The 22837-nt window shown below is 47.5% G+C and overlaps 1 long non-coding RNA gene across 1 annotated transcript in view; it reads right to left on the bottom strand.

Moving 5' to 3' along the window:
• LOC103881973 overlaps positions 1-22837 on the bottom strand; it is a 148442-nt gene that overhangs the window by 100963 nt on the left and 24642 nt on the right. The gene's annotated exons all lie outside the window — the stretch shown is intronic.

Genomic DNA, 22837 nt, shown 5'->3' with positions numbered 1-22837 from the left:
GAGTAGATGTGCGGGGCAGAGGTGAGGCTGGGGATGGGGAGCAACAAGTATCAAAACTGAGCGCAATCTAGGATTTAAAATCCAGGTATTCGTAGCTGGGCATGGTGGCAGTTGCCTGTAATCCTAGCTACTCGGGAGGCTGAGACATGAGACCCACTTGAACCCAGAGGTTGCAGTGAGCCGAGATTACGCCACTGCCCTCCAGCCTGGGCAAAAAAAAAGTAAAAATTAAATAAAATCCAGCTATTGGAGGAAAGGGTGGGCTGGTGAGCCCTTTGGCAGAAAGAAGAGGAAGTTTTTGCTCTGAAGTCCTAGAGAAAATGAATTGCTGAAAGCAGGGATGGAATAAAGTGTGGCCCCTTTGGGACTGCTGGATGGGCTCTGAGGTCCTGTGAGAGAGGGAGGCAGGGAGACAAGGAGCTGAGGAAGTTGTAGAACACCCTGGGAGATGCGGACTTGAGGGGCTTCTTCAAAGAGCCTAACCCCAGCCACCCATGTCTGGCCCAAGCTTGGCGCTGCCCACAAGTTCTGTGGTCTATTATCATTATCATCCCACTTTACTCTTCACTTTACTCTTCTTACTTTGAAGGGAGGCCAGGCTAGAAAGGAAACCAGGCTTAGATGGGGTCAATGTGCTTGTCCAAGGCCACTTAGCTGACAGGAGCCGAGCCAAGATGGGAAACTACGTCTGCCTGACCCAACTCTCATCTCACGCGTTGAGGAAATGAGACTTCCGGCAAGGCATGGCAGAGAAAACATGTGCTGTTCTCTGCTCCTTCCTGAGAATCACTCACATGCCAGCAAATAAATTTCTAAAAAGTCATAAATAAGCCTGCAAGGTAAAAAAGAGAAGGGAGAAATGCAAGAAGACATGTCCAAATACATACGTGTGTGTGTATGTATGTATATATGTATTTGGAAGCTGCAAAGCAGGTTGGATGAACTAATGTATCAGAGCTGAAAGCTGAACCAAGACAAAGGGGAAACAATGGGAAGCAAAGTGCACTGGGTCCCAGAACCCCAGGAAACATCAAGAATTCATCAGCTCTGAATAAAAAGTGTTGGGAGGGGCTGGAAGCAAGAGGATTGCTTCAAAAATCTTTAAAAATAGAATCTAGATCTCCAAGTTCCTTCCTCAACCCCAGGCAGCAAAGTGACTACCTCTCCTCCAATCCCACAGAAGAAAAGAAGTTTAACTTCTAGCCAGCATCAGGAAAATAGGCTCTGGATTCTGGGCTTAGGGGCACAACAGAAGGTAAGGCTCAGCCATCTAATTCAAAGAAGGGGGATTAAATGAACTCAACACATTGAATGATGAGACATCATCCCCCCTCCCAAAAACGCAGGCTCTTATCTTGGATGACCAACTGTCCTGATTTTCCTGAGACTGATGCATTCCCAGGGTGATGGATTTTCAGTGCTAAAGCCAGGGATGTCCTAGGTAAATCAGAATGAATTGTCACCCTTCTTCTATCCCTCTGAGACTAGAAGATGTCTTTCTGGGGAACATGACCAGCCAAAGTGAAAAGATCTGCAGAGTAAGAGGCAAGAAGCAAAAGCCCTCACAAGACGACAAGGTCCTCATCCTATAACAAGACCACCCACGACCAGGTCCTGCCCCACACACAGGCCTTCCACTCAGTAGATCACAGCATGAGCCTGGTGGGTCGGGGCACAAGGCCCCTGACAATGCCAGCTGGGTGTGGCAGAGCTGTCTGCCCACAGAGGGCATCGGCAGCAGAGGCTGCCTCCAGGCACCTGGGACAGAGCATCCATTGTGTGAAACATCCCCACGGATGCCCAGAAATAGAGGAGACTCTTTGGTGGGGGTGTCACTGTGTGAGTGCTCAGTGACAAGGCTGGCAAGAGAGCAAGGGCTTATGTGGGACAAGAACAAGCTGGCAGCACTCCTCACAGTAGCCGACATTTGGAATCAACCCAAATGCCCATCAACAAGGGAATGAATGAACAGGTTGCAGTCTATCCATACAATGAAATATTATTCAGCCATGAAATGGAATGAAGTACTGATTCTGCTGCAACAAGGATGGACCTCAAAAACATGATGCTGAGGCATAAAAGGTTACATCCTGTAGGGTTCAATTTACATGAAATATCCAGAATAGGAAAATCCATAGACCTGGAAAGCAGATTAGTTGCCAGGGTCAAAGAGTAGAGGGATGGAGGAAGGGGGTGACTGCTTCATAGAGACTGACTTTTAGGGTGATTGGAACTGTTCTGGAACTAGACAGAGGTGATGGTTTCTCAACAAGGTGAATGCACTCAATGCCACTGACCTGTATGCTTTACAACAGTTAATTTTCTGTTATGTGAAACTAACATATATCAATTAAAAAGAAAAAAAGATCAATCTGTCAAGAATGGAGAGGCCTATACCACAGACCCACCTAACCCAAGCAAATACCAGCAAGCGTGTCTCAGAATCTGAGAGCTGCTCCCCTGTCTCCCATCCATCCAGGCCCTGCTCTCAGGAGACCCCAGAGACCCAGCGGGTAGACAGGCTTGTTCCCAGCAAGGCAATGGCCAAACTGAGCCCTAAGACTCCCCACCACCAGAGTGCAACAGGTAAATCTCATGGTAAGTGTTCTCACCACAATAAAACAAAATCTTAAATAAATGGATAAGCCCAAAATTAAACAAGGACACTCACACACACAGAGCTCTGAGTAGTTTCCTCTCTTCCTACTCCCACCTGACCTGCCAGGCACCCTCCCAGCACCTGGTGAGTCCTGCAGTTCTCTGACATGCATGAAGACCTGCCGGTTTCCGGAATATTCTCATGAGAAATTGTCAATACTTGGATGCCACAGACCATGCTTCGTGCAACTGCACTCAGATTTGTTTAAGAAACACAATTAGGAAGGAAAAGCACACTTTTTTTTCCTTGTTAAGACCTGAGGGAATTGTTGGTATTCAAGCCGGCTCTCTGGAGGCCTCTTCCTCCTCTGAAGGAACATAAATACACTGCATTCCAGCCAGCCACAGACAGACCAGGGCCCTGTTACAGACCCGGCCCGGGAATGCACAGCCCCCAACAGCCAACAGAGCCGAGCACAGCCCTGCTGGCTCCACACGCAGTTCTCAGAAACTCCAAAACTTCCCGAGCACCTTGTCTGGTAGTGCAACACATTTTTCTTTGCAGCAAAACGCTTTTTCTTTTTTTTTTTTTTCAAGGAATTTTATGTTTAAAACCACAAAATAAAAAGCAGGTTTGTAAGTGGAGCTTTTCTTGTTGATGGAGAAGTAAGGGACCCTAACTTCTCTCCTCCCTATCTCCTTATAGTTCACCTAAGGGACTTCGGGTTTCCCCAAGACACTCAGGGTTCCCGAGGGCACAGTTTGCTAACCCCTGATCTGCTCCCATGTCTTCATGTCAATGTATAATTCTCAAAAAAGTAAAAACGTGACTCTTACACAAATAGTAAATGAGCACATGTCAAGGATTTCTTTAACCTATGAGTGGGGGGACAAGCAGGACAAGAAAGCCAGTTCAAAGCCTTACGGGAAAGACCAAAGTAACTGCATCAGAGGACAGAAATACCACTGGACTAAGACGGCAAAGTCAGATTTAGAAATGATGAATGTCCTGCGGGTCAATAAAATCGTATTCTTCGAGGGTATCCTTCACACTGGACAGAAATCATTTTCATGACTACTGGACTGAAATCATTTGCAAGTTATCAATCTTCCAGAAATTAGCATCACACTTTCCAGAGTCTGGGCCCGAACCGGTAGTAAAGAGTAAATCACACAAAAGTACATTCCCCTCCCTTGAGCAGGGTCAGCAAAAGTGCTCGATAAAGGGGCAGACAGTAAATAATCGTCAGCTTTGTGGGCCATATGGTCTCTGTTGCAACCACTCAAATGCAGCCGTGGTTGCAAAATGAAAGCAGCACAGACAATCTGTACGCAAAGGGGTGTGGCTGTGTTCCAATAGAACTTTATTTACAAAAACAGGCAGCAGCCAGATTTGGCCCGTGCCCTGAAGAATTAGATTACCATTGGGCAGGGCCTGTCTGACAGTGCTTTAATGTGGCATTCAAAGGACACGCAGTCATCTTCTCCCTTATTTCAAAGTTTCAGATGCTTTTTCTTAACACACAGATATGGAAACAACAGAGGGGAAGCAACTGGGCCCAGGGGACATGACCAGGCTGGGCTTCTGGCCACAAATTCCCTCTGTCTCCTGTTTCTTTGGAAGCCAAGGCACTGCTGGTCTCTCCCACCAGGAGGGCAGGCTAGGCTAAGGTTGAAGCAGCAGAGTTCTCACTTCCCCAAAGAACCAGCCTTTGGGAATTTCCAAAGGAAATTTCCTTCTCAGCATCTCCAAAGGGGGCCTTTGATTGAATGAAGAATCTTTGCTCTCTTCACCCACAACAGATGCACGAAGACAGAAACGCGCAAACCCTCGGCAGATCAATGAGCTTCCTCTTGACGTGCTCCACGGTTTAAAATCAAGTCAAACAGGAGACATCGCCACTAGAACAATTAGTCGGAGACAGCGGTTCATTGTCAGAGTTTCTGGCACATTGCTGCGGGAGAAAGTGAGGAAACGATTTGACATCAGAGCCTTGGAAGTATTTTTTCATTCAACGGGGAATAAAAGCACTTTGTTCCCTTTTCCTTTCAAAATCAGTGCTTCCCTGTCCAACCTACCACAAATGTCTCTCACTGCATTAGAGCTATGCAAAGAGATTTTTAATGGAATGCCGTCACGTGTGTGTGCGCTCGGCAAGGCTCTTTCAGTAAGCAAGTCATTGTCTTTGGGAGGAAAAAGAAATGAGTGGGTAAAGGAACACGGGGCTGCTTTGAAAAGGTGCTTACATAGGGTGTGAGGAGGAGACTATGTTGCTCCATTTTACCCAGCCCCTACTATGGGCAGGACGTGCTTCACACAGAACGTCATCTAATCCTTGCCACCATCTATGAGCTCAGAACCCAGGCACAGAAGCTTATATGAGGTCCCAGAATCTAACGTATGGAGTTCTAAGACCTTGATATTTATTAGCTAACTTCATTCTCACAGCCACATTGTGAGACAGGCACTTTGATTACTATCCCCATTTTACAGAAGAGGGAATGAAGACACAAACAGGTTGAGCAAACTGCCCAGGGGCCCACAGCTAGCAAGTGACAAGACCAGGATTTGAACCCAAGCAATTAGGCTCCAGGGACCATGTGTTTGACTGTTACACTCACCTGCCTCCAAGAGCTGAAGTCTAGCTTTGTCTCCAAACTAACAGGTGCTGGTGAGAAGAGTAAAACTGAAAGTTCCAATGCTTCTGAGGCCCAGGAAAGAATTCCTAAGTCAAACACCTCAAGCAGCGGGTTTTATTTTTATTTTTGGTTGATTTCCTCTTAGGAAAATCAACAGGTTCTATTTTTACTTTTGGTTGATTTGCTCTTAGAAAAATCTGTGACTTGCTATGGCACAAGGAGGGGCAGATATCAGGTGAAGTTTCTAGTCCAGGCCTCTGGCTCCTGACAAATTGACTTAAAAAGACAGTCAGTCATCTCTTATTTATTGAGAGGTTGTGAAAGAGTCAGGAGGCTTCCAAGATGGCCGAATAGGAACAGCTGTGGTCTACAGCTCCCAGCGAGACTGATGCAGAAGACGGCTATTTCTGTATTTCCAACTGAGCCTCTGCTGGTGATACCCAGGCAAACAGGGTCTGGAGTGGACCTCCAGCAAACTCCAACAGACCTGCTAGAGCTGAGGAGCCTGTCAGTTAGAAGGAAAACTAACAAACAGAAAAGAATAGCATCAACATCAACAAAAAGGACATCCACTCCAAAATCCCATCCGTAAGTCACCAACATCAAAGGCCAAAGGTTGACAAAACCACAAACATGGGGAGAAACCAGAGCAGAAAGGCTGAAAATTCCAAAAACCAGAACGCTTCTTCTCCTCCAAGGGAACACAACTCCTCGTCAGCAAGAGAGAAGTTGTTGTAGGGTCTGGCCAGGCTTCCAGGCCATCTTCACAAATCACAGTTTCTCATAATGAAGATGTGCGACATTAGACTCAGGCTTTCCCTGTCAGGGTCGGGGCCCATGACTCAAGCTGGGCCAGTCAGAGCCTTCCCCGAGATCTTTGCTGGCCCTTTAAGGAAATAAGCACACTCTTTTGGCTAATAGGGTACTCTAACTGGCAATTCTGGGTCATTTCTGAGACTCTGTCACTGACAGCCCTGCCAAGTGGGAGAAGGACAGTTTCCAAAAGGGAGAGATGCAAAGCTGTTGGGCAAACAGAAATAACAGATGTGCTCTTGGCTCATCAACTCAACATCATTTTACATAAGAACATCCCTGTGCCGCCTTCAAAATGAGACAGTCAACCTGGCAAAGGCAATAAGATGCTTCTCCCAATTGCCTACAACATCCCTAGTGGAGAAGCCCTTCCTTTTCCTGTTCATGGAGCCCTGATGTTCTGGTGTCTACTTTCCTTCCAGAAGGCAGCTGCTCCCTAAGATTCATCTGGAACCCCAGCACCAGAGTGCACCATGATTTGTCTCGGCTACTCACGGTTGTTCCATCCCCTTGCTGGGGATCAGTCTAAGCACGGGCCTCTGACTCCATTCAGGCTGATGACATGTGGCAGGGGATGTCTGCTGATGGGCAGCAGAAATACACAGGAAGAACCCCTCTCTCTCCTTCCACTGGCTGTTGTCATGTCTACATACGTTTCCTGGAGCTATGGCAGCCACACTGTGAGGAGGAGGCAGTCAACTCACTGAGGTTGGCGAAGTAGAAAGATGGCAAAACCATGGGTCTTGCTGTGTAGTAAGCTGCTAAATTAACCAATGCTGAAGCCCACCCTACCTCTAGACTTCTACTTCAGTGAAATAATGAATTCCTTATTGTTCATGGCACTTGACTCTAGTCAGGCTTTCTGCTTCTTGCAGCTCGAAACATTCTAAGAGAGTGCCATCCCATAGAAAACTAGCAAAAGCCACAAATGCAAGCCATGCATATAATGTTCAATTTTCTTTCTTTCTTTCTTTCTTTCTTTCTTTTTTTTTTTTTTTTTTTGATGGGTTTCTCTCCTATCACCCCAGGCTGGAATGTAGTGGTGTGCTCTCAGCTCACTGCAATGTCCACCTCCCTGGCTCAAGCAATCCTCCTGTTTCAGCTGGAACTACACGTACGTGCCACCGTACCTGGCTGATTTTTGTATTTTTAGTAGAGATGCGGTTTCACCAAGTTGGCCAGGCTGATCTCGAACTCCTGATCTCAAGTGATCTGCCCGCCTCAGCCTCCCAAAGTGCTGGGATGACAGGCATGAGCCACTGTGCCTAGCCTAATGTTCAATTTTCTAGCAGCCATAGAGGAAAAGGGTAGAATTCATTTTAATGTATTTTATTTAACCCAATGTATCCTATTATTATTATTTCAACATAAAATCAATACAAAAAGTATTAATGAGTTAGAATTTTGTACAGCGCTCTTTTCTTTCCAACCTAGTCTTTGAAATCAGTGCATAGTTTATATTCACGGCACATCTCAGTTCCAACGGGCAGCATTTCAAGAGCTTAATAGCCACGTGTGGTTCTTAGCTACCAGCCCAAACTGACATCCCGCACCATCTTTCTCCTGTCTTTTACTCCTCTCTTTAATCCCTCCATGGAGTGTCCCAGGATTTGAGACACTGACCTGAAAGCCATGGCAAGGACTCTCCACTGCAGCCTGAGTTCCCCTGTCTTCTTTCTATTTCCACATATGAGCCATGTGCTTTGCTCAGCCCACAGAGCTCATGCAAAGACAGTTGTGGCTTCTCTTGGCCCATAAGGAGCACCCAGTAAGACAGGGCAAAAAGGAGGTGGGGTCAGAAATCATTATACATGCAGATGCCCCAGGAAGACAACAAAGGGAAGGGGACAAGGAGTAGGAGAAAGCTAGAGGGCATACCCTGCCCTGGGATCATGGAGAAAAGGCAGCCATGAGGGCGGGGAGCAAAGTGACTTAAGTTCTGGTGCCTCAGTTTTCTCATCCATATGATGGGCATATTGATAGTATCCACATAATAGGATTCTGAAGAGGATTAGGTGTGTTAGTGCATTCAAGGTGCTTAGTGCAGTGCATGTTACATAATGTTTACTAGTATTTTGTTATTTTTTAAAAGAGGGGGAAGAAAGAAAGCTAAAAAGTAAACAAGCTGATATGCTGGGACACAGCAAGAAGAGAATGGGAGGAGAGTAGAAAGGAGAGAAAAGGAAGGAGGAGAGAAGGAAGGAGAGAAGGAAGGAAGGAAGGAGGGAAGGAAGGAAGGAAGGAAGGAAGGAAGGAGGGAGGGAGGGAGGGAAAGTGAAGGGAGGGAGAGAGAAAGGATCTTCCCACTGAAACAGCTTCAACTTTGTCCAAAAAGGCAAAGCAAAATCCAAACAGGGTTTACAATGTTTACTCACTCAAAGAACATAAAGAAGATCCAGGGTGGAGCCAAACCAGCTCTGTATTAAATTCCCCAGCTTTCCAGCATCCTGGATTCCCCTGCACAGAGCTTCTCATCTCCTTTAGTAACGGAAAGCATTTTCACTGCCTCTGTCTTCCCCCTTACTCACCAGAGAGCTTCTGAGAGAGAGGTGAAGGGTGGGCAGGGGTTAAAAAAAATGTGGGAGGGATCTGGGAGGGTGCTGAGGAATAGGAGGGGAAGGTGTGCAGAGAAGGGGCCCATCAGAAACCTGCAGCCTGAGCCCTGTCAGTGGCCAACAGGGCCTCCTTCCAGGATGCTGGGTAGGAGAGGCCGCCAGTGTTTGTCTACTTGCCAAAACTCCAAAAGCTCCAAGAGCTGGGGCATAGGATTTATGGGGATCTTTTCACTCAAGGTGCTACACCAGGGGCTTTCCATCATGAGCCGTAGATAGAGGGAGGGACAGAAGGGCACATGGGGGAAGGGAAGGAGGAGCTAGCGGGAAGGAGGAGGCAGTAGTGGGGAAGGAAGAGGAGGAGGGAGAGGGCAGCAGGAGAGAAGGGTGGAGAGTGGGGAGGAAGGAGGAGGAGGGAAGGAGCAGGAGGGAGAGAAAGAAGAAAGGAGCAGGGAAGAAGGAGGCGAGGTACAACAGGGAGAGGGTGTGGAGGGGAGGGGAGGAAGAGCTACCTCTGAATGTAGCTGGAGCCCAGAAGTTTCCAAGTCTCTCTCCTGGCTCCTCCCTAGTCTGTCCCCATCCACCCACTCATTTCCCACATGAATCACTGCAGTGGCACCCTCATACCTTCATAGAAGCCTCGAGCTGCTGTGAGAACAAGTGCATCCTCAGGAAAGTAGGTTTCTCATGGAGCTGGGGCTCCAGTTTCCCCCATTCACTGTGTAATCTTGGGAAGCTCTGCTCCACTCTGAGTGCCCAGATTTCCTCTGCAGCTTGTGCTTCTGGAATTTGTTTGACATTTAATAACCAGAATCAACTTTTCCTAGTATGGTATGTAATAAGTTCTATGGCCATCCCCATTTTACAGATGAAGAGAGGAGGTTTGCAGCTAAATTAACTTGTCCAAGACTATTTGTCCAGGAGCTGGCAGAACTGAAGTTTGAATCCAATCTCTGCAGCCTTAAGGCTCACCTATCTCCCTAACCACCTCTGGAAAGCCTCTCTAATCCAGAAGTGTGGGCAGACCTATCTGTTTCTCCTTCTACCCTTCCAGAAGCCCAAACGTTAGCCAGGCACATGGCTGCCCAGAATCAAAACGACGTTTGCAACTCTCTGGCAGCTACATATGGCCGTTGACTGTTCTGGCCAACGGGATGTGTAGGGAAGTGAAATGTACAACCACGGGTCATGCCCCAAAAAGGAAGGTACACTCTTCCCCTACCCGCTCTCCCCTTCCTGCCCGCACAATGTGAGTCTGGTGATAAACTATCTTCGTAGGGCCAGGACCAGAGGGAGGTCAGGGAGGCACCTAAAGTACAGAATTTACGGAGGCGCTCACTCTTTGGGTTGCACAATGCAGACCAAGAAGGAAGGTCTGGGTGAATGTTGTTCCCTGTACCTTACTCACTTCATCCTCTTCCTGGCCTTGTATTTTGGAGCATATGGAAAGAGCAAGATGCTCAGAATGTGGGAGCCCCTGCATTGTGGAGCAGAGCCCCATCTCAACCACTAACAACTCAGTGGGGCAGAAGATGGGGTGGGTGGGCAGGAAGCATTATGGAGAGTGGAGAAGAGACTACTTTGGTCAGCATGTTTTGCACAATCTCCAGTTGCTTCCTCAGCAAGGACTGAGGGGCCCATGCTCCCCAAATGCATTTTTGTCCCTCCAATCCATTCTCCAAGCTACAGCTGGGAGAATCTTTCCAAAACAAGATGTTTTCCATTGTTCTCAAAATAACACACAAGAATAACAAGCAGAAGAGTGTCCCTCACTGGCCCACCAGGTCCTGCCCCATCTGGTCCCTTCCTTCCTCCACGGACCTCTTTCAACACTCTCTGTGATTAGCCACTAAACACACTCGAGCTCCCTGAAACCCCCACCAGGGCATATGGCGCCTCTCAGCCTGGAACATCCTCCCCAACCTCTCTCGCTTCACCTCCTTGTTTGTTCCCCGGCCTTCAGATCTTAGCTGAAGTGTCACTTCCTCGGGGACACCTCCCCCCACCCCTGACAGGCCAGCTCCCACAATATGCATGCCTGCAGCCCCCGTGTTCTCTCCCCTTATGGCTCTCCTCGCAGATGTCGCTTCTCCCTGGTTTGTGTCATCAAGTCATTATTGTCTCCCTTCAACACTATGGGGACATCAAAGCCATTTACTTCTCATTCACCTCGCAATACCCCAGGTCTGACACAGTGTCTGGCACCTGATGGTACTCGATAAATATTTGGCAAATAAGTAAATGAAAGAGGCGGCTATGGTTTGAATGTTTGTCCCCTCCGAAATGCACGTTGAAATTTAATCTCCAGTGTGGCAGGATTGGGAGGTGGAGCCTTTAATAGGTCATGAGAGCTCTGCCCTCAGGAATGGATGAATGGGTTAATGGATTATCAGGGGAGTGGGACCGGTGGGTTTATAGGAAGAGGAAGAGAGATTTGGACTGGCAAGCTCAGTCCCCTCACCCTGTGATGCCCTGACCCATCCCAGGACTCTACAGAGTCCCCATCAGCAAGAAGGTCCTCACCAGATGTGGCCCCTGGATCTTGGACTTCTCAGCCTCCATATATATGAGAAATATTTTTTTTCTTTATATACTACCCAGTTTCAGATAGTCTATTAAAAGCAACAAAAGACAGACTAAAACAGAGACCCTGGGACTGTTGGGGGACCCAGGCACAGTTGATGAGGCTAAGGCAGCCAAGAGCAATGTCAGGGTTGAGCTACCAAGAAACAGATCCTCATACAAGTTACACCCTCTGTCTCTGTCTGACTTGGCCTGCACTACACTGGTTCTAAGGAAATCAGAAGAACGCCTCAGAGCCTGCCATGGCTCTCCCTTCCATTCCAAATTCATGGCCTGTTAACTACTATCTGCTCTGGGCAAGTCACACCTCAGAGCCTCAGTTTTACCACCTATAAAGTGGGAGAATCCAAGGGATCTGCCAGTCTACTTTTTTTGAGATTATCATGATTCTCAAAATGAGATAATATAAAGAAACATGAAACAAATTAAAATCATTTCTATTCCCCCACTGAGAAGTAGGGTCTATTTTCTTCATCCTCTGAACCTGGGCTACCCCTGTGACTGCTTTCACAAATGGAATATGGAAGAAATGACTACATGCCAGCTCCAGGCCTCACTTTTAAGAGAACAGTAGCTCCCACTTCCTCTTTGAAACCTAGCCACCTTGCTGTGAGGAAGCCCAAGCAGCCTTGTGGAGGAGCCCACATGAAGGAAAACTGAAGCAGCCCCAGCTGAGCTCACAGCTGGCAACCAGCACCGCTTTGCCTGCTATGTGAGTGAGCTCTCTTGGAAAAGCCTCTAGTGCCAATTGAGCTGCCCATCAAGCCCTGCCAAAGTTGCAAAACTGTGAGCAGATAGATTAAAAAAAAATTGTTGCTTTAAATCACCAAATTCTTTGGGGAGGAGGGAGAAAATGGGGTTTACTGTGCAGTAGTAGATAACCAAAGCAACATTCTTTGGACTTGTATAGTTCTTATTACTTGCCTTTATTTCCAACCCAGGGCAGTACTGTTCTCCTGGGGGTGTTTTGAAAATGAGAGACATATTTTTGTTTTTTGTTTGTCAGAAAGACCAGGTTTGTGGAGTGGGAGAGATTGTGCTACTGGCATTTAGTGCCAACAGGACCAGGGATATTGAATGTTCTACAATGCTTCAGATAGTCACCCACAATGAATTGCACCACATAAAATGACAATAATGGTCCCATAGAAAAAAAGTAAGGCCCTGAATGGAAAAAGGGTTTAAAGATAAAGATGAAATAAAACTATAATAATTCAAGCCAGGTGCAATGTCTCATGCTTATAATCTCAGTGCTTTGGGAGGCCAAGGTGGGATAATTGCTTAAGGGCATGAGTTCGAGACCATCCTGGGCAATATGCAAGACCCATTACTACAAAATTAAACATTGAAAAAGTATCCAGGTCTGATGGTACACAGCTGTAGTCCTAGCTACTCAAGAGGCTGAGGCAGGAGGATCTCTTGAGTCCAAGAATTCGAGGTTGCAGTGAGCTGTAACTGTGCCACTGCACTCCAGCCTGGGCAACAGAGTACAAACCTTGTGGCTAAATTTTTTTTAATTAAAAAAAATAGTGTAAACTGCTTTCTAAGGAAAGAAAAATATGATTCATCTCAAAGCCAACTTTGATTGCTCAGAGTGACTGCCTAGAGCGTTGTATAGAGAATGTGTTGTGGGGCTGCACGTGGACTGAGCACAGAAATGGTGCTGTGATCAACTAGTGATGTCTGCCACTGGCAAGGAAAGAGAGAGTGATGGCCTTTAAGTAGGGTGACCATGTGCTTTACCATTCAAACTGGAAGACTTTTAAGAGGAAAGGGGCACTATTAATAAGTACGCTGGGACAACAGGCATAAACTGGGACTGTCCCAACAAAATCAGGACACCTGCTCATCCCATGCCATGGATGTGGTCCCTGGTGCACCCTGATATGTAGCTTAGAGGCAACCTAAATAGGGGCTGTCTAGACCTACAAGCCCCTGAGATCCTAAACGTTAATTTTTCTTTTAAGTATTCTGTTTCGGTGTGTGGTTAGGTATGAAGAATTGTTCTAAAGAACGCATTAAAAATTAATTAAAAGAGTTTCCTCTAATATTTAATCTTACCAGCCATGTACTCTGAGTGATGTATTCCCAGTCAGCGTGTCAGGTCCTGAATAATTAAAAGAGAAGGGGAGTGTGATTCAGCCCCTTGAGGAGGCTTTCTAGGGTTTTAGAATCAGCACAGACCCAGGATTACATCAGCTAAGGAAAAGTTCTGCACTGACCAGCAGGGTCCAGTTCAGTCTCTACTCTAAGGCCAGCTTCACCACCAGGACAGGTACAGTCCAGGCTAATGGAAGCCTCAGAGAGAGATGGAGGTGAATTCGGTTCTGCTGAGCCATCAGTCCCCAAGACATCTCATCCTTACCTCCCTTCCCTCCCTGATAAGGAGGAGGGAGAGGCGGTGGTAAATTATGGAAGCCTTCCCAGGGCTCCCCCATGAGTTTAGAGCCTCCATATTTCCTCACCTCCAAGACACATGCCCCTTCATTTTGTAACATTTCGGAAATCAAGACGTGAGTTAAAATCAATGGGGGGATTTAAGGCAGTCCTTTTTGGGAGGTGTCACAGAACGATGGCTAAGAGACTTGCTCCCAGCTGGACCCTGGCTCTGCCATTTGCCAACTGGGTGGCCCCAGGCAAACTGCACCTTCTCTGTAAATTGAGGCTATTAATAATAGCACCCAATCAATAATAAATAAAAGAAGGTTTGAGTGCAGTGTCTGGCAGGTAGTAAGATCCCAACATACGTTAGCTATTGTTTCTTCTTGTTTATCTTCTGCACGCTGTTATTAAATTGCTGGTGGGTCTAAAAATCCTCTTCAGTGCGTCTGCAGTACTGTCAGCCTCAGAAAGAGCTCAAAAGCAATGACTATGGAGCTCAATCTTTGGTGACCACCAGTGTGGATTATGGCCTATTTTTGGAGTATTGGGTAGGAGCAATTCCTATTTGATAGCAGGACTTGACTTGATATCGTTACTACTCAGCTAAATGTGGGAAAGATAAAGATTCTCTTCCCAACTTCCAACCCTCCTTTTTACCATAGTTTGATGCATTAAGCCTAAGACGTGAGCTTTCTTTTCTTTTAGCAATGGGCGTTCATCATTAGGGCAGTGGAAAGTGATTAAAAGGAAGGAGGAGAATTTTTATCTGGGCACCAGTACACAGAAAAAGGCCATCAGCCATCATGGCAAGTGAAGAAAGTTATAGGCCCAATGGTTCCAAGAGACAGTGAAAAAAACAAGCTTTGGATCTATACAGCCCTGAGCCTGCCATTCAGTTCCCCACACAGGCTCCCCACTCTGTCATATGTGGCTGTTGGGATAATCTATTGAAATAATGCATGCAAGCTACATAAGACACAGCCAGCCTCCTACTAAACCCTCAGTAAATGTTGACTGTTATTTTTGAGATCTAGAAGTCACTCAGACCCATATTGGGCAGGATTGTTAAGGACAAATAACAGAATCTACTCAGGCTTGCTTAACCAGAAAAAAAAAAAATAATATATTAGAGGAGATAAGCTCACTCTCTGCACAGCACCCCGAGGAGGACTATGTATGGAAGGCCACTCTGAAGCTTCACAGCCAGGAGCCATGTCCGGCCACACCATGGGAACTTCTGAGAAAACACTGGTCTTCTGTCATTGCAGAAAGCTCCTCGGGCACACAGAACCACTATCCGGGGCCCCTCTCGACTGCCCCGAAGGGCAGAATTCCTTGGCCGCTGTTCTTGCCAGATGATGGGGTTCCCTTTGTGTGGCCATGTCCTCGGAGTGCTCACTTCTGAACACTGGGCTCCCGTGGAGGCCTCGAATGTGCAGGCCCTTGCAGGTCATGTTGTGAAATGCCAGGGAGTCCAGCAATGTGTGTCTGCTTCCTTCCATCCTGTTAAGGCTGGACTCAAAACAAGGGAAATTGCCTAAAATGGAGGAAGAGGGTTTCTGAGTGATGGGCAGCCACAAACGACCAATGTCTGCTCCGTGCTACTCTGTCCCTTGGGATTCAGGTAAACTCGGCTCAGACCCCTGCACCCCACCTGCGTGACGCATGATCCCACAATCGCAACAGGTTGCCCACCTTACTTCTCTACCCTTGTGTCTGCTGTGCCTGCTCATTTTGGACTGTACCTTGGCCCTGTCACTTGCTTTACAAGAATCCCACCACCTGCATGAATTGCACAGCTTAGTAACTTTCCAGAAGGCTTGAGGAGTCACCAGGAGAGATTATCCTGCCCACAGCTTCTCCCCCAGAATCTCCCATCATCTCTCCCCTGGCCTCTGCTCCCTTCTAAAAGCCCAGGCTCCCCACCGGTGACCCTCTGCCTCAAATGGCCCCTAAGAAGGAACAGCTTAGCCTTCCCTGTGATTCTGTGGGGAGTAGTCCCACCAAACAGCAGCCTCCCATGGGCTGTGCCCAAGAATTCTGATTGTCATTTGCCCCACTCCTGTAAATTGCTGTCTCCATCATCGTTGATGTCATCTTCATCTCCTTAAGATGTTAGAGCTGTTTGGCAGGGGGCCTTTATGGTCTTCAAAGTTTCCCAGTTGGTCAAAGACTAGCTACTGGTCCATTTAGCTCAAGGATGCCAGCCTCTGGCTTTAAACTGTAATCAGGAAGAGAAAGCAGGGGCCGTTTGACTGAGTATCATCCCATACGTGTCTTTCTCTTGGTTCTCCCCCAAAGCAGACCCCGAAACAAGGGTTGGAGTTCAAACAGTTCATTAGGAGGTGATATTAGGAAGCACCAGTAGGAGAGAAGGGAAGGGAAATAAGGATGGAAGGTGGCATTAATAAATGAGTTACCACTGTGAGCAACTGGGGTTCAATCACCCTGGACACTCTCTGAGAGGCTGCAGAGATTCTAACTCAGAATCATCCTGTCCAGAGATAGGGAGGCTGGGGATCCACCCCACAGCTCCCAGTCCTCACTGACCGAGGGCTGTTCACAGGGCATTCATTCTTGGCACCTGCAGCCTCCTCTGTGCCCTGCTGGGCTTGCTCTGCATTCAGAGAGAACCTTCGGGCAGGGAGACACCGGTGCTTGAGGTAAGAGCCATGGTGTGCACACCAAGCTTCCGGTGACTACAGGGTGGCCTGGAGAAAAAGTGCAGGCATTGATGGCCTCTATGATCATCAGGCACTGTCTTTGTTTGCTCAGGCTGCCATAGCGAAGTACAGTCAGTCCTCTGCATCTGTGGGTTCCACATCCATGGAACCAAGAATATTCGGGGGGGAAAAATTATATCTGTACTGAACAGGCACAGACTTTTTTTTCCCCTGTCATTATTCCCTAAACAATATGATATAATAAGTACTTACATAGCATTTATATTGTATTAGATATTATCAGGAATCTGGAGATGATTTAAGGTATACAGGAAGAAGGGCATAGTTTGTATGCAAATACTATGCCATTTTATATCAGGGACTTGAGTATCCTTGGATTTGGGGTGCACAGAGGTCCTAAAACCAATCCCCCATGGATACCAAGTGATGACTGTACCAAAAACTGGGTGGCTTCAAACAACAGTGCATTCTCTCCCAGTCCTGGAGGCTAGTCCAAAATCAAGGCTTCAGCTGGGCCGTGCTCCCTCTGAAGGCTCTGGGGAAGAATCCACCTTGCAGAGGCAGTTCTTGATAATCGTCAGTGTTCCTTGGCTTATGGCCGCATAACTTACCTCTGCCCTCACAGGACCACCTTCTCTGAGTCTTAGCTCTGTGTGTATCTGGCTCTGTGTCCCAGTTTCCCCCTTTAAGAAGAACACCAACCACACTGGAAAGGACCCACCTCATCCAGTGACCTCAACCAATTACATCTGCAACAACCCTGTTCCCAAATAAGGTCCCATTCTCAGGAACTGGGGATTAAGGCTTCAACATATCTTTTTGGAGGGATGCAATTCGATGCCCACCAGGCACCTTATCCACGCTATATTCTTCAATCCTGACAGCAGCCTGTGAGACAGGTGTGCTTCTCCAAGTATCACACGGAAGAAATTGAGGCCCTGAGAGGTGAAGCAACCCTGTCAAGGGCCCCCAGCTAGGAAGCTGCAGAGCTGGAAGCTGACACTGTTCTGTGTCAGGCTGAAGTCCCCCGTGTGCTCTTCCAAACAGTACCGTCTACTATAGCCCATGCTGACTTTAAGGAGGAGCAAACCAATGCACAGGCTCTGAAGTCAGGCACCTCGAGTTCATGTCCCACCTCCACTGCTGACTACCATGAGACCCCCCACACATTCCTGACCTCCTTTAAGGCTCCCTCTGAAAAATGGGAATCAGATCTGTGCCTGCACCACAGACTTATGATGAAGATCAATTTAAGTCATATATGAAAAGTATTTAGTAAGTATACAGTGAATGTCAGTTGCTGTCATTATCATCACAGTTACATTTAATATTCTGAACGTTAAACACCACGAGCCTCTACAAAAAGCTCATATTTCCAGGCCACAATCCAGGATCATTTTTGTCTTTCACTCCTTACCACAGCTGCCCACGAGTGATTCCAGGCAGGGCCATGACGGCTGCTGGGCTGGGCAGTGCCAGCCCTTCTCCCCCCATCCCTGCGCGCCCCCCTGCTTGCCCCAGCTTGCTAATGCCCATGTGACATGAGACTCTGAAAACAGCGATAAAAACAGCAGCTCTTAATCTCCTGCCTGCTGCATGTGGCTTTATCTCAACCCCTCCTTTCTGGGCTGCTGGGGGCTCAAGGGGAGATGGGCAGATTAAGAGCAACGTTTCCGACATGCCCTCCCACCTCCTGCAAACTGGGGCCGCCGCCAGCAGATTTCCTCAAAGCCCAGCGAGGCAGCCGCCAGAGGAATGTGCGGCCTCCTTGGCATGGCAGACATTCAAGGGAGCCCACAAAGGCGCTGTTATGAAAACCCTCTGGAGCACGGGGTAGGATGGGAGTGTTTCATTTGCAATTGGGATTGCACATTTCAAGAACGGGAGCTCGGCAACAGAATGCATGCATGTGAACACACACGGCTCATAATTAATTCATTTCACTTCCTCCTGTTGAAAAAACATTGCAGGAGATGGGGGGTGGAACCACCAGTCTGAGCAGGTAGTTATTTCTGTGCCTGGGGCTCAGCCTGGCTGAGAACCAACCTGTCTAACGTGGAAGCTGAAGGGCAAGTAACTGTTGTGCAGGCTCCTGCCCCAGCCCAGGTACAGCCAGCAAGGCGTTCCTGGGTGCCTGGAAGTGGCTTTCCCAGGCTGGTCTCCTCCGCCTGCATTTTGTGTGGTCTTCTCATTCTTGGACGAGATTGTCTTTTAACTGCTAAAAACTAGAGATAGAGCTAGGAGCTATCACTTAGCCACTGGCACTTCCTAGCCATTCCCCAGGAGTTACGATGCTCAGGACGTATTGGCAAACTTGTAGGAACTACAAGGCCCGTGCTAGGTCCTAGATAAGGTGAGGAAAGCCCCACTCCCTTCCTTCAAGAAGCCTACAGTCCAGAGGGAGGGGGCAAGTCAGCGGATGAGAATCAAGTATGTGTGTGTATGGCCTACTGTGGAAGAACAGAAGGGGAAAACCAAATCCAGCCTGGCAGTCAAGGAAGCTCCCGGGAGAATGGGATATCCACGAGGAAATGGAAAGAATAAACAGGGGTTAGCAGGGAGAATCAAAAGTGCAAAGACCCTACAACTAAGAACAGCCTGGCACATTCTGGAATATTCTGGAATGGGAGGTTTGAGGGGCGGTGATGGCACCAGGAGGATTAAAGAAGCAAATAAGGTTTAAAAACTGACTTTGATTTCTCTATCTGGGGGGCACTCACTTAAAATGATAAAGAGAGGCTGGGCTTGGTGGCTTACACCTGCAATTCCAACACTTTGGGAAGCCAAAGCGGGAAGATCTCCTGAGCCCCGGGGGTTTGAGATCAGCCTCGCCAATATGGCGAAACCCTGTCTCTAAAAACTTTTAATGATTAGTGGGCATAGTGGCATGCACCTGTGGTCCCAGCTACTTGGGAGGCTGAGGTAGGAGGATCACTTGAACCCTGAAGGTCAAGGTTGCGGTGACCCATGATCACGTACTCTAGCAACAGAGCAAGACCCTATCTCAAAAAAAAAAAAGGTACCAATAGCCCAAAATGGTCATGAGTAAATTTTACTTGATAGAAAAAAATGTGTAAGTGCTTTTTTTCATTCTATCACTTACTCATGTAAATAAATGTTTACTGAACATCAGCAACACACCAGGCCCTGTGCTAGTTATTGGTGATTCAAAGGTAATTCAGATGTGCTCTTGTCTTCAAGGAGTTCACAGTCTAACAGAAACAGAAGTCGTCACTAAGGTTGTTCGTACACTCAGATGTCCCAGGAGCTCACGTGCCCTGTCCCATTTGTTCCTCTGCAGGCTCTGCCTTCTAAGTGGGAGTGGAGGGAAACTTTGGGACACATTTGTCTTCCACAGTCACTCAGTGCCCTGTGTCAAATGCGTGGTGGAGAGGGGACAGGGAGATGGAGAAAGGAAGAGACAGAAACAGACAGACAGACATTGAGACAGAGAGAAGCAAAGATATTAACAGAAACAGATAGAAAGACAGTCAGACAGTGGGGAGAAACTGACCAAATAAAGAGAAGACCAGGAAAGTGAGGATGGGAGAGAAAAACAGATAAATGCAGAGAGAGAGAGAGAGAGAGGCAGAGGCAGACAGGTAGAGAGACTGAGAGAGAGAAACAGAAGCAAAGCACAGAAAGAGAAAGAAACAGAGGGAAAATGAGAGACTCCAGACTGAAAGGGGCAGAGGCTGGGAGGGTGACACCCCAGCTGAGTTCTTTTTTAAAAAACATCCAGGGCTCCAGTGCCTGCTAGCTGGGGTCTGGCTTGGCTGGTCTCCAGGTGTCCCTACAGGCACGGCTGAGTCAGAGCCAACACAGTGGGAGAGACTGGGGCTCCAGGTACAGAGTCCTGAGACACCCAGCCCAGGGGAGTGGGAGCCAGCAACAGCAGCTCACCACCCTTCCCCAGGTGTATTCCTCCCCACCTGACCCCACATACCTGGCCAGGGCCCTCACTGCAGGGACAGGCTGGTGCACCTGAGGAGTTAAGGTAACTGAGAACCCTCCAGGACTGGCCCCTGCAACTAGTCATCTGCAGAGTCTGGCCAAGGAAGCAGTCTCCAAAGCTGCTGTGTGTGGAGTCCTGTGGGCTGCCTGGGACCCTCAGCTGTCCAGCCACTGTGTATGGGGCTGTCTCTTGGTGCCAGGCACTGCATCCTCACAATAAGGCAGGTACTTGTAGCCTATTTTACAGATGAGGAAACCAAATCCGGGAGAAGTCAAGGGCTTATACAAGATTACACAGACAGCACACCTAACTAGTAAGTTTCACTGCTACTGTGCTAAGTATTTGTCATTCATTATTACAGAAACCCTTGAAGCAGGCTTTAGGAGTCCCGTTTTATAGTAAGAAACTGAAGTCTGAAGAGGTTAGGCAGCAAGCTTGGGTTACAGAACCAGTGTCAAAGAGAGCTAGGATGAGAACCTTGGCATGCTCCTCTCAGAAGCTCTGAATCCCTTCCCTACACGCCACTAACCCCAGGACACACATCTCTTCCCCCCTTTAAACCTCAGCATCCAGGACCTAGGAGAAAAACGGATTGGATCTTCTGATGGAGACACGCTGTGCCCGGTGGCACTCGCCTTCCACAGCACAGCTGCAGCCTGCGATTTGCCCTCAGCTCTATTTCTCTACCCCAAGGGTTCTTAGCCTGGGACCACGAAATTCAAGGATCTGTGGATAGAATTCAGAGGGTCAATAGACTTGGGTGAAATCATTATTTTCACTAACTTCTAACCAAATTTCAGCATTTGTCTCCATTGTAAATGTAAGTGACAAACTACAGTCAGATTAGCAGCACCTGTGACTGTCACCAGTAGAAATCACAGATAGTTGCCTATGGAAGGACAGTTGCTGCAGACATCTCAGCACACTATGCATAGTCAGCACCACTTCAAGCTTCTGGTAGCTGTGAGACACACTGCCAGACCTTCTAATTTAATCCATTCATAAAGAAGCACATATGTATATATATTTTTTAATATCTTGATAATTGCATTTCTTTCTTTCTTTTTCTTTTTTTTTTTTTTTTTTTTTTTTGAGACAGAATTTCCCTCTGTCACCTAGGCTGGAGTGCAAGGTGTAATCTCATCTCACTGCAACCTCCACCTCCCAGGCTCAAGCGATTCTTGTGCCTCAGTCCCCTGAGTAGCTGGGATTACAGACATGAGCCACCACACTGGCTATTTTTTGTATTTTTAGTAGAGACAGGGTTTCACCATGTTGGCAAGGTTGGTCTTGAACTTCTGGCCTCAAGCGATCTGTCCACTTCAGCTTTCCAAAGTGCTGGGATTATAGGTTGTGAGCAACCATGCCCAGCTGATAATTGTATTTCAAAACTATTTCTTTCCTTAGTGTATATATATATACTGTATTTCTTGTACAGTACTGAAGCTCTCTTTGACACTGGTTCTGTAACCCAAGCATGCTGCCTAACCTCTTCAGACTTCAGTTTCTTAATCTATAAAATGGGACTCCTAAAGCCTGCTTCAAGGGTTTCTGTAATAATGAATGACAAATACTATATATATATAGAGAGAGAGAGAGACAGAGAGAGAGACAGAGAGAGAGAGAGAGGACAGAGACAGAGCCTTGCTCTGTCACCCAGGCTGGAGTGCAGTGGCATGATCATGGCTCACTGCAGCTTTGACCTCCTGGGCTCAAGTGATCCTCCCAGCTCAGCCTCCCAAGTAGCTGGGACTACAGGTGTGCACCACCACACCTGGCTAATTTTATTTTTAATTTTTAATAGAGACGATGTCTCACTCTGTTGCCCAGGCTGGTCTCCAACTGGGATCAAGCCATCCTCCTGCCTCAGCCTTCCAAAGTGCTGGGATTACAGGTGTGAGCCACCATGCCTAGTCTCCTTAGTCTTATTATGTAAAACAAAAACTTTTTTTTTTTTCTGAGAAGAGTCCAGAGGTTTCACCAGATGCCCAGGGGTCCAGGACTTCTGAGTATGCATCTGGGGACCTGGGGGTGCAGAATTGCAGAGGTGATCGTTGCTCCCCACCTGCCCTGCCGAATCCCTGGAGTCTGGGCTATGGGTCCATGCCTATTGGTTCCCTGGCTCAGAAGCTGAACCTCTACCAGCTATCTGAGAAGTGCAAGCTGGAGCCAGTCAGCACAGATTCTTCTGTGTTACCAGGCACTCCTCTGTGTTACCAGGCACAGCCATGTCAGAGCACATGCTCAGTGTTTGAAGACAGGAACCATCACTCTTGGGTTTGTAACCAGCCACCCAAAAGTGTTCAAAGCAGACCCTTTTGTTCAAAGCAGAGCCTTCTTACAGTTTAATTAATTCAGAAGGCAGCAAAGTGTGAGGCACTGGTTCTCCACCTTGGCTGCTCATAGAAATTGACTGAGGAACTTTTAAAAGTACTGATGCTTGGATCTCCCCTGGGAGATACTGACTGACTTGATTTGGGGTGATGCCTGGCTGTCAAGATTTTTAAAAATTCACTAGAGGATTCTAATGTGCAGCCTGGGTTTAGTACCTCTGATGTACTGAGAAAAGTCAAGCCCCAGGCTAGCCCTGAGGGTATCAGAGTCCATGTCAATGTTTCAGGCAAGCAGAA

Source organism: Papio anubis, chromosome 2, assembly GCF_008728515.1.
Source record: "Papio anubis isolate 15944 chromosome 2, Panubis1.0, whole genome shotgun sequence".
NCBI classification, from domain to species: Eukaryota; Metazoa; Chordata; class Mammalia; order Primates; family Cercopithecidae; genus Papio; species Papio anubis.
Note: the sequence above shows the minus strand (reverse complement) of the source record. Positions and strands in the feature narration are given on the sequence as shown.